The 14,270-nt window shown below is 33.5% G+C and overlaps 1 protein-coding gene across 1 annotated transcript in view; it reads right to left on the bottom strand.

Moving 5' to 3' along the window:
- The window catches only part of LOC140451984 (uncharacterized), an 83,933-nt gene extending 76,586 nt beyond the window's left edge, over positions 1-7,347 (bottom strand). Inside the window, exon 1 of the transcript XR_011952112.1 lies at positions 6,987-7,347. The gene's annotated coding sequence lies outside the window, so the exon portion shown is untranslated. The remainder of the gene's footprint in view (positions 1-6,986) is intronic.
- Positions 7,348-14,270: the final 6,923 nt, after the last annotated feature.

Raw genomic sequence — 14,270 nt, 5'->3', positions numbered from 1 at the left:
TCTGTGAGAAGTCCACATCATCAATTCTGTAAGTCCTGTTGTTGTAAAATGTCAGTACACTAGATCCTATAATTTTACTTTGGAATTCTTTTCTGGGCTCTGGATCTCTAATCTCTAGAAACATGTTATAACAAGTGTCCTCACTCAGGACTTTAAATGCTAGTTCGATATTCATCATGACCTGATTTTCATGTTGGCGAATAAATGTAAAATATCCAGGCCACCGTGATAATTTGTGCTCATGTATATTAATTTGACTTTTGGGATCATGAGAGTCTCTTTGAAGCAACGTGCCCTGCATTGCTGACAGACATTTTCTGATCAGTATGTTAAAAAGTTGTATATAGTGAAAATCGCCCCAGGCCAGTTCACTGACCATCCGGATGTGAATTCTGATTTTTTTTCTCCAGCTTCGTTTTCCACAAATTTTTCCAATGGGTCTAGACTTATTCTTTGTGCTGTATACAGCACTGTTCCATCAAATAAATACCCAGACAATGTGCCTCAAAGAGCTTGATGAATAACTTTTTTTCGTCCACTAGTGTGATCAACTTCATTCAACAAAGTCAACAAGGTATTGAAATAATAAGGATTTTCATGTCTTTATTAGGGGAAAATAATTTAATATTAAATTATTAAAGCTGCCGATCTAACTAACTCTTGAGAGTTACTTGTGCATAGATAGTCTAAAAGGTTGGCAGATGTACACATAATTTGGTATCAAACTCTCTTTTCTTCTTCGATATTAATTTTTTTCCATCGTGTCGTCTTCTCCCTCAAGTCCTCTACCAGTCTTTTCATCATTTCTTCGGTTTTCCTTCATCCCACATCGAACCCCGTTTTTTGAGACTAGTTACCCCGGATCTTTCTCTAATCAACTCGATCAAACTCTCTTTTCTTCTTCGCTATTAATTTTTGTCCGTCGTGTCATCAGCTTTCTCTCTCAACTCCTCTACCAATCTTTTCATCATTTCTTCGGTTTTCCTTCGTCCCACATGAACCCCGTTTTTTGAGACTAGTTACCCCGGCTCTTTCCCTAATCAACTCGATCAAACTCTCTTTTCTTCTTCGCTATTAATTTTTGTCCGTCGTGTCATCAGCTTTCTCTCTCAAGTCCTCTACCAATATTTTCATCATTTCTTCGGTTTTCCTTCGTCCCACATGAACCGCGTTTTTTGAGACTAGTTACCCCGGCTCTTTCCCTAATCAGCTCGTTCCTTATCCTGTGTCTTCTAGATCCACATTTTCATTTCAGCTACCTGCATCTTCTTTTCCTGAATCTTCTTGACATGCCACAGTTCTCAGCCGTACACCAACTCAGGCCTCACCACAATCTTTCTTTTCAGTCTCTCCCCGATTTTTGCACTGCAGAGTACCTCGCCCATTTGTTTCCAATTAACCATCCTGTATCCCGTGGAAAATTTTTCCATCCCATTTCCGTTAATATTTTCCTAATACAAACATGAAAATCCTTATTATTTCAATACCTTATTGATTTTAATTTGGAAGTTGATTACACCAGTGCACGAAAAAAAGTTATTCATCAAGCTCTTCGAGGCACATTGTCTGGGTATTTATTTGATGAAACAGTGCTGTATACAGCACAAAGAATAAGTCCAGACCCATTGGAGAAATTTGTGGAAAACGAAGCTGGAGAAAAAAATAAGAATTCACATCCGCATGGTCAGTGAACTGGCCTGGGGCGACTTTCATTATATACAACTTTTTAACATACTGATCAGAAAATGTCTATCAGCAATGCAGGGCACGTTGCTTCAAAGAGACTCTCATGATCCCAAAAGTCAAATTAATATACATGAGCACAAATTATCACGGTGGCCTGGATATTTTACATTTATTCGCCAACATGAAAATCAGGTCATGATGAATATCGAACTAGCATTTAAAGTCCTTCGTGAGGACACTTGTTACAACATGTTTCTAGAGATTAGAGATCCAGAACCCAGAAAAGAATTCCAAAGTAAAATTATAGGATCTAGTGTACTGACATTTTACAACAACAGGACTTACAGAATTGATTATGTGGACTTCTCCCAAAATGCTGATAGTACTCTCCCTATGGTAGATGGTTCAGAGATGAGTTACGCCCAGTATTATGCGGACAAGTGTAAGGTTCATATCCGTGTGGAGTATCTGTCTCCCATCGGACGCGTCCCCAGGTGGTGGATAGGGGAACCCCTAACCGGTCCCAGGATCGGCGGGTAGGTGGGAAATAAAATACCACCCGCGAACCAAAACAGACCTTATATAGTAACCTTAACAGAAGAGTCTCTGGTATATAAAATCGCTATATGCAAAACTAAAAAGACAATCCTCGTATAAGAAGTTAAGTTAAAAAAGCTCACATATACTCGTATTGAACTGACTGATACAAGGTAAATCAAGGTATTTACATGCCTTGGAAAAAATGTTGCTTGGGATACATAGATTAAAAGTCGTATTAAATTGCCATATTACCAAATAATATTTATATACTTATAAGTAATATTTTATACTTTGTAATACAAACATAAATATCTACATCGGAACCATAAGACACCATGTCACTAAATGAAAATGTTGGTAAAGAGCAAACAATGATTTTGTCGCTCTTGTTTTAATGTCGCGTAAGTTTTGAAAATGATTTTGTATTTTATTAGTAAGGTACTAAATGTTGTACTAAATAGTTGTACTATACCTGACAGCAGTTTCGGTTTAATTTTTTTTGTAGAACTTTGAAAGCACATGGTGTTTTGTAACTCCAAAACAAATATTTATGTTGTAAAAAATAAAAAAACGTTATGTCCAATTTTTATTGTTAGTTATAAGAATATAAAGTATTATAAACGTTCGTATAATAAAATGCATTACTTGTACCTAAAAATACGAGCAATAAAGCTTAGAACTATTAATTTGTTTCCATAACGTCGACCTCAACATCTGCGTCTGGCAGGGGGTACTCGTAATGAGTGTTATCACCATAACTCGAATTTTTGTAAAAATCATGGCAATATGACGGAAGGAAAAATATCAGTGATATAATATCTTTATACTTATTGTCGGTAATAGGTTTTTATGTACTACGTATAGCTAGTACAGAATCAGGCAATTTTAATGTACCTCTTTTCTTTCGTTTATGATCAACGACTCCAAAATCTTCTTCAAAGTTTTGCTTGTAATATAATGTACCAACTTCCCCTTGCCTGACTTGAAAATGAACTGCTGACGAAATAAGAAACGGTTCTTTGTTTGTAGTAAGTTTCCGTTTAACAAATGGTGCAGACGTGTTATCGTAGAAAATCTCAAAATTCAACATATCTGAAACCTCTATGTTATGTACCTGATATTTATTTGAGCACTGTCTTATGAAGTGTTTCCAGTCCCAAGGTATCATAATTTCCAAACAACTCAAATCTTTACGTTTTCGTTCAATTGAAGCATGACAGGTGTCTACTTCCATATGAGTATGAATCTTCAATAAGAACTTTTGATTTAATACTCTGATCCTGAGAAAGTTCCATAGTATCCAGTAGAAAGCCATGATAAGTGTCATGTTCTTGTTCTGGCCGTAACAGTTATCAGACCATAGAATGATATCTTTAGTATTGCCAGTATTATTGCAAATCCACTTAACAAGCGCAGAGGCCAACTGGTTCCCCCACGGCCACCCTTACTTTCGTCCCACATCATACAGGAGACGATACCATCAAAAGCATTGCGGATAGTGAAGTTAGGGGTCCATAGTTTTCTCTTATAAAATAATAAACCACATGACAGTAAGGGTGTTGAAAGACAGTTCTGTTAATCCATGGTTAAAACAGTGCTTGTATTAAATTTACAAGTATCACTATCAGCATTTTTCATGGCATATCTCTTTATAGACTCATCAGTATGGGCACGATAATTGGCTGTAACAATAAGTTCGTCTTCAGCGGACAAACTACTTTTTAGTTTAGCATGAAAAGTTTCACAATCATCGCATGTGTCAACCTCTGGTGACTTAAAAGATAAATTAAATTCTGCATTAAATATGTCTCTGTTAGAAACTAACTCTTTTTCAAGTGTTTGTTCAATACATGATTGCACATACAATTTGTATAGTTTATTTATAGTCACTTGAGGGCCTACGTATATTTTTAAAATTTTTTCTCCGCTGTAATGACTCTAGTAGGCTGGAATAGCCGCAATATGCTTCCTGACAATTTCCTTATTCATTTCAGGTGTTTTAGTTTTAGTACATGTTTCCTTCTTCTATCGGGTTGAACTCCATGTCGCACATTTATGCCCACAAATCTGCATTGCGGTGTTGTGCAGGAGGGGGGGGGGGTGTCGGTAAATAAAGAAAAACAAGAAAAGGCCATTTACACAGGATAACTTAAGTATGAACCTGCCGATAAAGAATCTAAATCAAATGACGACTGTCAAAATAACTTTCACGAAACTTTTGATGAAAAATGAGAATCAGAAAGCTATTTAAAATTTCGAGATACATAGGAAACTTTAGAAATAACTCTCATGCCTAGTCGGTCTTTTGTGTTGTAGTCAAAACCAAATAAAGGATTTGTTCCGAAAACCCAAATTTCGAGAAAACAGTTGAATATTTGATACTGGCATCAAATCTAAATTGAGGCAATATCAATATTTTAAAAATTTAATGTACCAATGAGAGGATTGAAATATGTATATAAGCAGTCAAGAAGAAACGCTCGTCTCTAAAGTAACTTACTTTGGTGAACTTCAAATAGTTCTTGCTTGCATTGTAGGTATTCCGTGACAGGTTCAAAAATGTATTTTCCATCGTGAAGATTTAATGTATTGATATTAAACAGAAAATAGCTAAGAATGTCTCTAAAAAGTTGGGAGCAGGTATAATCAACGCTTCGTTTACACGAAAAAGAGAAGGTATAGAAATATTTGAAGTGTATGCTACGATTGACCTTACGCAAAATCGTATAAAAGAGTATTCTACAGGAATCTATTCAAATTTATAATGGGACTATTATATGGGACTTTTGGTATAGGGGATTTTTAGCAACGATTTGATAATTTGTTATTTCTTTAGAAATTGGGCAGATATAAGAATGTTTCCATAAAGTTGGGAAAACTGATGTCTTTAATGATGACTCAAAAAGAAGATGTAAAGGATTAGTTAGTGAATAAATATATTTATTTAAAAAATAATCAGGAATACCATCTGGACCACTGCTTAACCTATTAGGTAAGGATAAAATGTTGTTAAAAATATCTTTGACTGATATTGAAAAATTAGCTATACAAAGATTGCTGTTTTCCTTTACTTCCAACTTATTAATGTACTTAGGATTACTGCATAAATTATGGTTTACTTCATTTAGATAAGTGTTATAACATTGATTTGATAAATCTTTACACAATCTTCTAAGTTCTGAGAAAATCACATAATCCTCTTGATTAGAGGAAGCCAAATAATTTTTATGAGCAATTTTTTTCTGTGCAACTAAATAACGTAAAATGGCATTAAACCATTTTGGATAAATAGAAGTTCAAAATATTTTCACTAGTACAACAATGATAATGACATATTAAGTATGTTGTAAAATTCTGTTAGAGCATCTTCAACATTTGACAAATTCAAATGTATCATTAAAAGATAGTTATTGAGACCTTCATAGTCTGTGTTTACAAAATCATGATAAAATTCAGTATATTCTAATGGCGTACCTGATGTTAACATAAACTAATATTATAAGTGAAATTTTTGTGATGATAGTTATTTTAAAAAATCAGATCTGAAGCTTTTGCTACTTGTAAATCACAGACATTTTGTAAATACTAAGTCTAAAAACACATTTCTTTCATTTGGAATATTAATAATTTGAAAAAAATTAAAGAAACCATAAAACACAGGTAAGTACAATGTATGTGAACCTTTAGCACAATTCACCAGGACGCCTGATTCATTGCTATCACATGAAGCTTCAGAAAGATTGAAGTCGCGGAATATATATTATCTTATGATGATTATACCTTTGAGATATATCTTCAAATGATAAACAGTGTTGTTCATTTATTCGTTCTATGGATTTTGGAAGAATGGATACACCTCCAATTATAAAATTTTCTTTACCATTATATGATTATTTCAATTTAAATATGTTGCTTCTCTGGAATGTTGTATTAATAATTCATCCTACATAAAGTGGTTTATACAACTTATGGGAATTCTTGATATTAGTATTATTAATATCTCTTGTAGGTCAATTTTTTGCATTATTTTGATGTGTTTGATAGAAATTTTCTTTGATGAATGCTCCTTGCTTGAATCCATCAGAAAAAGGTTATAATAGGGGTAAATATGTAGTTTCTTGCATTTACTTAAATTATCTCCATTAATTGCTTTGATTTAGAATCACTTACATGTGATTCTAAACTTGATTATAGTTTTAATGATTAAAACTTCTTATTTTCTACCCAATAAACCAGAGATTTTGTTTATATTGCTCTGGGTCTGGGATGACTTTTGATTTTTGAAATACTTATGTCAAATATTTCATAGTCACAGAATACGGCGGCATCTATTCATTTGTATTTTAACTATCACTTTTTGAATATAAAAAATTTAGGATACAAATTTAGAATATAGGAATATAACTTTTTTGTATTTTCGCAATATCATTGCACAATTATACTTGTCAATAGGACGGTATTAGTCATAGTTATCCTAAACATGATGATAATTATACAAATTGTATTGAGTTATAGGAAAGTTCCTTCAAATTAACAACAATTATAGCAGAACTCGTAGTGAAAAACAAAAAGTTAAAAAAGGCATATTATAAAATACGGACACCTAATATTATTACAATCACCAGTCAACTATTTCTAATAAGGATCCAGCTAATAATTTGAAATCCCATTTTGGAATAGTTTTAATGTGCTATAATATTAGAAAAATTTAGTAAAACTTATTTATATAATAAAAATATTAAAAGTGAATGTTTACATACCTATATTAATCCAAATTTTTCAATGTTTATACACACTTCACTAGCTTTCTCTGAACAACTTATTTCTCAATAAAGTTAAAAAAATGACGTTTTTCATTTTAGTTGAACTTTCAATTCGCATGTCATTAGTATCTAAGTCCGTGGTGTAATGGCCAGGGTACGTACCTGTGAAACAGGAAACCTTGGTTCGTATCCCACCGACGTGAGAATTTTATAATTTAAAATATAATTAATATTAGGTGTATACTTAGAATAACTAAAAAAGTACGCAAAAAAATAAAATTTCCGCAGTTAATAATCAATATCTATAATAAAAATAATTAAGTTAAAACTGAATAAAGTACATAAATATGTACGTCGATGTCATGCCATAGTAAAATATAGTTTGTAGTTGCTGAGATGCGCCAAGTTTTAGGCAACTAATAGCTCTTCGTTGCATTATTATATGCATATATTGTAGGTAGTGCAAGAATCAAATTCTATCAGAAACTTACGACTAGGGATTCTAATAAAACATGATACAAATAGTTTTAACTTATTATAAAAATTTGATATATAACAATGCTGATATATCGTTTATAAAAACGAGAGACTATTATTATATATTGGGTTTTATCGCCTCTAAATAATTATTGTTCACCAATTAGATAGGAGCTAATGAATAGATATATGAGTATCAGTATCTTTTCAGACATTCAGAGTTTTCTGGTTTTATTCTTGATTTGCTCGAAATTGTTTATATTTTTGTCTTAATACATTTCAGGTTTGTTAATTAAAAGTACACAATGCATTGTGGTCAGAACTAATATAGTTTCCTGAGCATACTGCCACTCTAGTTATTGTACCTATTCTGGTATCTTTTGGCATCTTTTATTCATATTATAATACTAATTTAGTGTTTTAACAAATCTTTAAGTTTCACTCACTTGTTCATAGATTTCTAATATATTTACGTATACAACCTTTACTAAGGATTTCTACCCAAATTTTATTTCGTGGATGATTGTCAGCTTTAGTATAACAAAATATTAACATATGAACCATTCTTTGGCCACCACATTGATGAATCATGATCCATAATGTCCATCTATAGTTTTTTCATTTCTTGTACAACTTGAACAAGATTGCAAGCTGAAAAACTGCATACTTACAGCATGCTGTCCAGCTTAATAAATTCAAAAAATGACAGAGTATTCTTCGAATCTCAAGATAATTTAACACTTGCCAGGACTAAGGGCCATATATGTCTGATCCATAATGGGTAACTGATTAAACACTCACTAAAACGACTTTCGAGCGCGGTGTTTTAAGGCTAATAGCCTCCCCAAAAAACTATGGCGAATTCTAAAGCGATAGGAATAAATCCTCAGGTGGATAGATCACACAGAGTTGGCACATCCTACTCCGTCATAAAATAGGACAGCTTCATGGAATCTGGTAGAAGCAAGAAATCGCTAAAAATATCAAAACTGAACATAGCAACACTCAATATAAGGTCTTTAAATAGAAACGAAAAAATCTATGAGCTAGAAGAAATAAAGGACCTAAAATGGGACATAATTGGTCTAACAGAGGTAAAAAAGAAAGGCTAAAGGTTGTTTCTTGGTCACACACACGGGTTCTGATTTGGTCAGAATGACGACGTAAAATTTTACCATCAGGGGTTTGAACTTTGTAGCTTAACGGTCCAGTGGTTTCAATTATTTTGGAAGGAAGCCACTTTTGACCACCTGGAGCAAATGACCTTGCAAATACAGTTTCGTTTTCTTGAAAACATCTGGGTACTGTTTTGCTAGTTATGCGGAGCTAATTGTAGTATGTTATGTTGGTAAGTAGTTATGGCTGCGATTTTGTCTAGAGTGGGGCGTGAACCGTCTTCACTAATTTGAAAGCCAAGAAACTCTATAGATTTTGTTCGAAAAACGCACTTTTCTTTGCGCAAATGCAGCCCGTCTTCCTGGAAACGCGATAATACCACGCGCACTTTTGAATCCAAGTCTATTTCTGAGCTACCGACTATTAAAATGTCATCGTAATAAGTTAGTACACCAGGAATACCCGTTAATCTAGTGTCTATGAATTTTTGAAAAATTTGTGGAGCCACTGATATACCGAACTGTAAACGATTGCATTTAAAAGCCTCTTTATGCGTAATTATTGTTTGTGCTTCAGTAGTTTCGCAGTTGACACTTAACTGTAGATAACCTTGCACCATGTCCAGTTTTGCAAAAACTTTACCGCCCGCAAGTGTGGATAAGATACCCTGTACTGATGGCACTGAATAAGGTTCGGGATTTAACGCTAAATTCAACGTGGATTTGTAGTCACCACAAATCCTAACCTCCCCGTTTTCTTTGTAGTCACAATTGGGATGCACCATTTTGGGTGCGTAATCGGCTCTAAAACCCCTTTTGCAATAAGCCTGTCCAGTTCAACTTCGATTTTGTCTTTTAGCGCAAATGGAACTTTACGAGTTTTACACATAAACGGCTTTACATTTTTGTCCAACGAAAAACTTACTGGGGGACCCCGGTAAGATTCCAAATCTGTATTAAATACATCTGGGTATTCTTCTGAATAATTTAATTAATCATTGATAAAATTTGACATACCCCAGCTATGGTGAAACCTAAACTATCAAAAAAGTTTCTGTCGAGTAAATTGGCTCGATTTCCTTCCTTGACTATGAGAGGAAGTGTCGCTGATCTTGGACCTTTCTTTACGTCCACTTGACACTTACCCAATGTGGGTATCACTGTGTTTTGATAGTCCCGTAAAATAACACTGGATTTATCTATTTTAGGTCGATTTTCATTAAAGATTTCATGGTAGGTTGATTTGCTTATCACTGAATAACTCGCGCCCGAGTCAACCTCCATTTTCACTTTTGGTCATTGAGTAGCACATCTACTAAATATTTACCGGTAATGCAACCTTTCCTGCAATACCTTTCCTGCAATAAGTACAGGTTGATTTAATGTGTTCACAAGTTTCAGGAGAATGTTCCCTTTCGCACCGAAAACATTTCTTCCTTTCGCGATTAGCTAATTGTTGTTTGAACTGTCCCAGTTCGGTTTTCTTCCATTAAGCATTTATTGCGTTATCTGCCCAGTTAATGTCTTTGAACATGTCTTTCAGTCCAAGTGTGAATAGCTTTGGTGAGATAACATCTTGCTGGCGAACTCCTCTGTTGATTGATATAGCTTTGGTTTTCGCATCTATTTGTATTTTCATTGTAGTTTTCTTGTAAATATTATGTATGAGTATTCTGTACCGGGAAGTTGCAGTTGGTCATTGCCCTCTCTATTACCCAAATTCTATTACCCAATTTCTATGGACTCGAATGCCTTTTCATAATCAACGAAGCCAATGTATAAGTTCAAGTGATGTTCATTGGTTTTCTTTATTAGCGTTTTGACTGTAAGAAGATGATAAGCTGTACTGTAACCCTTTCGGAATCCTGCCTGCTCTACTGGTTGATAACTATGGAGCTTCGACGTTAACCCGTTAGTTATTACTCTTATAAACAGTTTGCACATTTGGGACAGCAGGGAGATTGGCATATAGTTCTTCAGATCTCCCCTGTCTCCTTTTTTGAAGAGAAGTATTGTCAAACTTTCATTCCAATCAACTGGGACTTCTCCTCTGTGAAAACATTCGTTGAAAAAATTTTTCAATTCTTCGAGAATAATTTCACTCCCCTCCATTAACATTTCTACAAGTATTCCATCTGGGCCGTGAGCCCTATTGTTCTTTAGTTGTGCCATAGCTTGTTTTATTTCGAAGGATTCTATGTTAGGGAGTATTTCTGAGTTGACATTCGATATTTTTCTCTTAAGATCTTCCCTTGCAATGTTATTTGGGTTCTTGTTTGAGGAATATAAATCACAGTAAAATGTTTGAGTGACTTTTAAGATTTCGTTATGTTTTCTTATTTCTTTTGCATCTTTATCCTCCAATGAGATTATTATAGGCTTTCCTAAGTTTTATCTTAAACAGTTCAGGCTTCGGTTCTTTTCTATTATTTTTCTACCTTGTTTTCATTGTAGGTCCTTAAATTTTCCTTTACTCCCTTCTTTATTTGTTTATTCTATTCTTTAAAACCATCGGTGTTTCGCTTTCCTTCGCTTAGAAATGTGCGTCTCTTTTCCATCAACCATTTTGTTCCATCACTTATTCTGTCTTCTTTATTTTTCGTTTTCTTTGCAACAGCCAGTCCTGCTTTCAAGAGGTTTCGTTGCATTTTAGTTTGATCCATCTGATTACAATAATTATGTGGCTTGTTTCTACTGTTTTCGTCTTGTAACCTCGGAAACCTATTTTGTATGGTGCTAGAAAGGTCACCAATGGAGACACTGTGGACGGCAGCCAGATGGTTGGTGGAGAGCGAGTCGTGGGTTCGAAACTAGCTTTTGGAAGCGGGAATGGGTCCAATGGACGAAATAAGTGAAGGTAGAACAGGATAATAGATATTAGAAAAGATATAGAAATAAACAAAAAGATAGAAGGGTAAAATTAACAAAAATAAGTTAAGATAGAAACAGGGCGACACTTAACTTTTTGGGTTCAAGGAGAAAATTAAGAAACCTTAGAAAAGAAAAGAGGTAAGGAAAGGTACTTAGGTTCTGAGACCAAATCCAAGGAAAGATATCAACAGTTAATTATTAAATAAATTCGGTCAACACACTATATAAACAAATAATAAATATATTAGGTGAACTCCGTCCACCTACTTATCTACAAAACTTAATCAGCCTGATCATTCTTCTGGTCGATGGTATAATAATTATGTAATATAATAAACAAACATTCAGAGGTATTGTTATGTCAGGAAACTTATTAGGAGTCGAGAAATAAAATTCCTTGATAAAACAAAACAATATATTCAACACCACTATGATACAGGCAGCTGGATGTAATAAAAATGCACCATCAATTATTAAATGGTGGTATAGATATAACAATAAACAGTATTATAATTAGGAAATACCTTTACAAAAACAATAATATAATAAAATCATACACAGTTTAAATTCGCAGCCAAGAGAGCCTGATAGTATTTAATAGTATTCAATTAAAGCTGATATAAATCTCTCTTTGCTGTTTATGGGCTTATCTCGAGATAATGGGTTAAAAATGTATAAAAATTATAGCAAATAACAAAATGATTAAATTTAAATTCTAAAGAATACAAGAAGGTTTCAAGAATTCTGTATTAAAAAATTAAGCCAACCCGCATTTGGTTTAAGATAATTATCTGTATCGCACTGTTGTTTAATAATTAACTGAGAATTAAAATTAAATGTTCGTAATTTAGAAGTTCTTAATAGCTGATTAAAACTTCGTAGGAAAATATTAAATGTTCCTTGATTGAATGTTAACTCAGTAGTTAACCTTATCTACAGGAGAAGAAAAAGTCGACGGAGATTCGCCCAGATAGTTGAAGATAAAATGATTATGATACCTTACGATAAGTCTTGATGACTGCTGCACTCTTCACTGAAGCTAAATACTTTACTTGTATTAAACACTGAAGTTAATTAAATTAAAGGTAATTTATACCAATCTTTAATCTAATATGATATAAGCTTAAGAACTGAAACATTTAAGTGTATACACACTTAAAGAAAAAATTCACAGGGACGGTAAGATAACACAGAGACGGAAATTAAGGCAAGCTTCTTTACTTAAAGATCGCCCTGAAACAAGTGCCGTTCCTTCTTTCAAAATTTCACAAGCTTACCAAAAAATAGGTGGCATATCCCCCCTTAGAAATGACAGGTCAGCCGGTATGTATTTCTAAGAATGTAACAAGTTCTAACGATATCGAAAATAACGGTACTCTTCTAGCTAGAAATAGTCGGTAGCTTTCGATGGTATGTCCTAATGGTAAACATGACCAACCGCGTATATATTATTTGCAAATACGGCCATCGGCGTCTCAGCAACAGGGGTAAAATTGTAACCTCGGAAACCTTTTTTGGATGGTGCTAGAAAGGTCACCAATGGAGACACTGCGGACGGCAGCCAGATGGTTGGTGGAGAGCGAGTCGTGGGTTCGAAACTAGCTTTTGGAACCAGGAATGGGTCCAACGGACGAAATAAGTAAAGATACGATAAGAGATATTAGAAAAAGATACAGAAATAAACAAAAAGATAGATGGGTAAAATTACCAAAGATAAGATAAGATAGGGAACAGGGCGCCACTTAATTTTTTGGGGTTTAAGGAGAAAATTAAGAAACCTTAGAAAAAAAAAAGAGATAAGGAAAGATATTTAGGTTCAGAGATCAAACCTAAGAAAAGATATCACCAGTTAATTATTTTAAATAAATTTGGTTAACACTCTACATAAACAAAAAAATAAATATATCAGGTAATACACTTACTTACCTACGAAACTTAATCAGCCTGATCTTTCTACTGGTCAAAGGTATAGTTATATTTAAAGGTAAAAAGCAAATATTCAGAGTTATGGTTATATCAGGAAACTTTGTTAGGAGTCGACAAATAAAATACATACATAAAACAATAACAATATATTCAACAACAAAATTATGACGCTGCTGAATGCAACTCAAGTAATAAAAATACACAAACAACTATGAAATGGTGGTAGGTATACATATAAAAATAAGCAGAAATATAATTAGAAAATACCTTTACAAAGATATAAGTATAACACAATCATGCACAAATAAAGTTTTGGCGTATCTCGAGATATTACAGCAAAAAAATGAATAAAAAATTATAACAAACACCAAAGATAACAAAAATTAATAAAATCTAAATTTACAAAAATACAAAAAAAATTACTGAAGTAAAAACATAAAAATTGAACCAAACCGCACTTGGTTAAGTCGATTATTTGATTCGTAACAAAATACTGACTGTTCTTTAAATTTTATGCAAAATTCAGTAGTTACTCTCAACTACATTTGAAGACATGTATGATCGTTAGATACGTCCAGATAATGGAAGATGATATGAAGTCATACCATGTTACTCGCCAAGATAAGTGGAGATACTTAGATTATAGTAACTTACGGTAATTCCTGACGACTGCTGCTTTAAGTCACTGAAGTTAATACTATACTGGTATTAAACACTGAATTTAATTACCCTTAAAGGTGCTTTACAACTATACTTAATCTAATATAGTGTAAGGTAAAAAAAACTCTAATAAACAAGTGTATACACACTTATAAAGAAAATGCACAGAGACAGTAAGGTAGCAGATACGATAATGTGAGTTAAGCGTCTTAACTCGACGAATGCCCACCGG

Source organism: Diabrotica undecimpunctata, chromosome 10 (genome assembly GCF_040954645.1).
Source record: "Diabrotica undecimpunctata isolate CICGRU chromosome 10, icDiaUnde3, whole genome shotgun sequence".
In the NCBI taxonomy this organism is placed as follows: Eukaryota; Metazoa; Arthropoda; class Insecta; order Coleoptera; family Chrysomelidae; genus Diabrotica; species Diabrotica undecimpunctata.
Note: the sequence above shows the minus strand (reverse complement) of the source record. Positions and strands in the feature narration are given on the sequence as shown.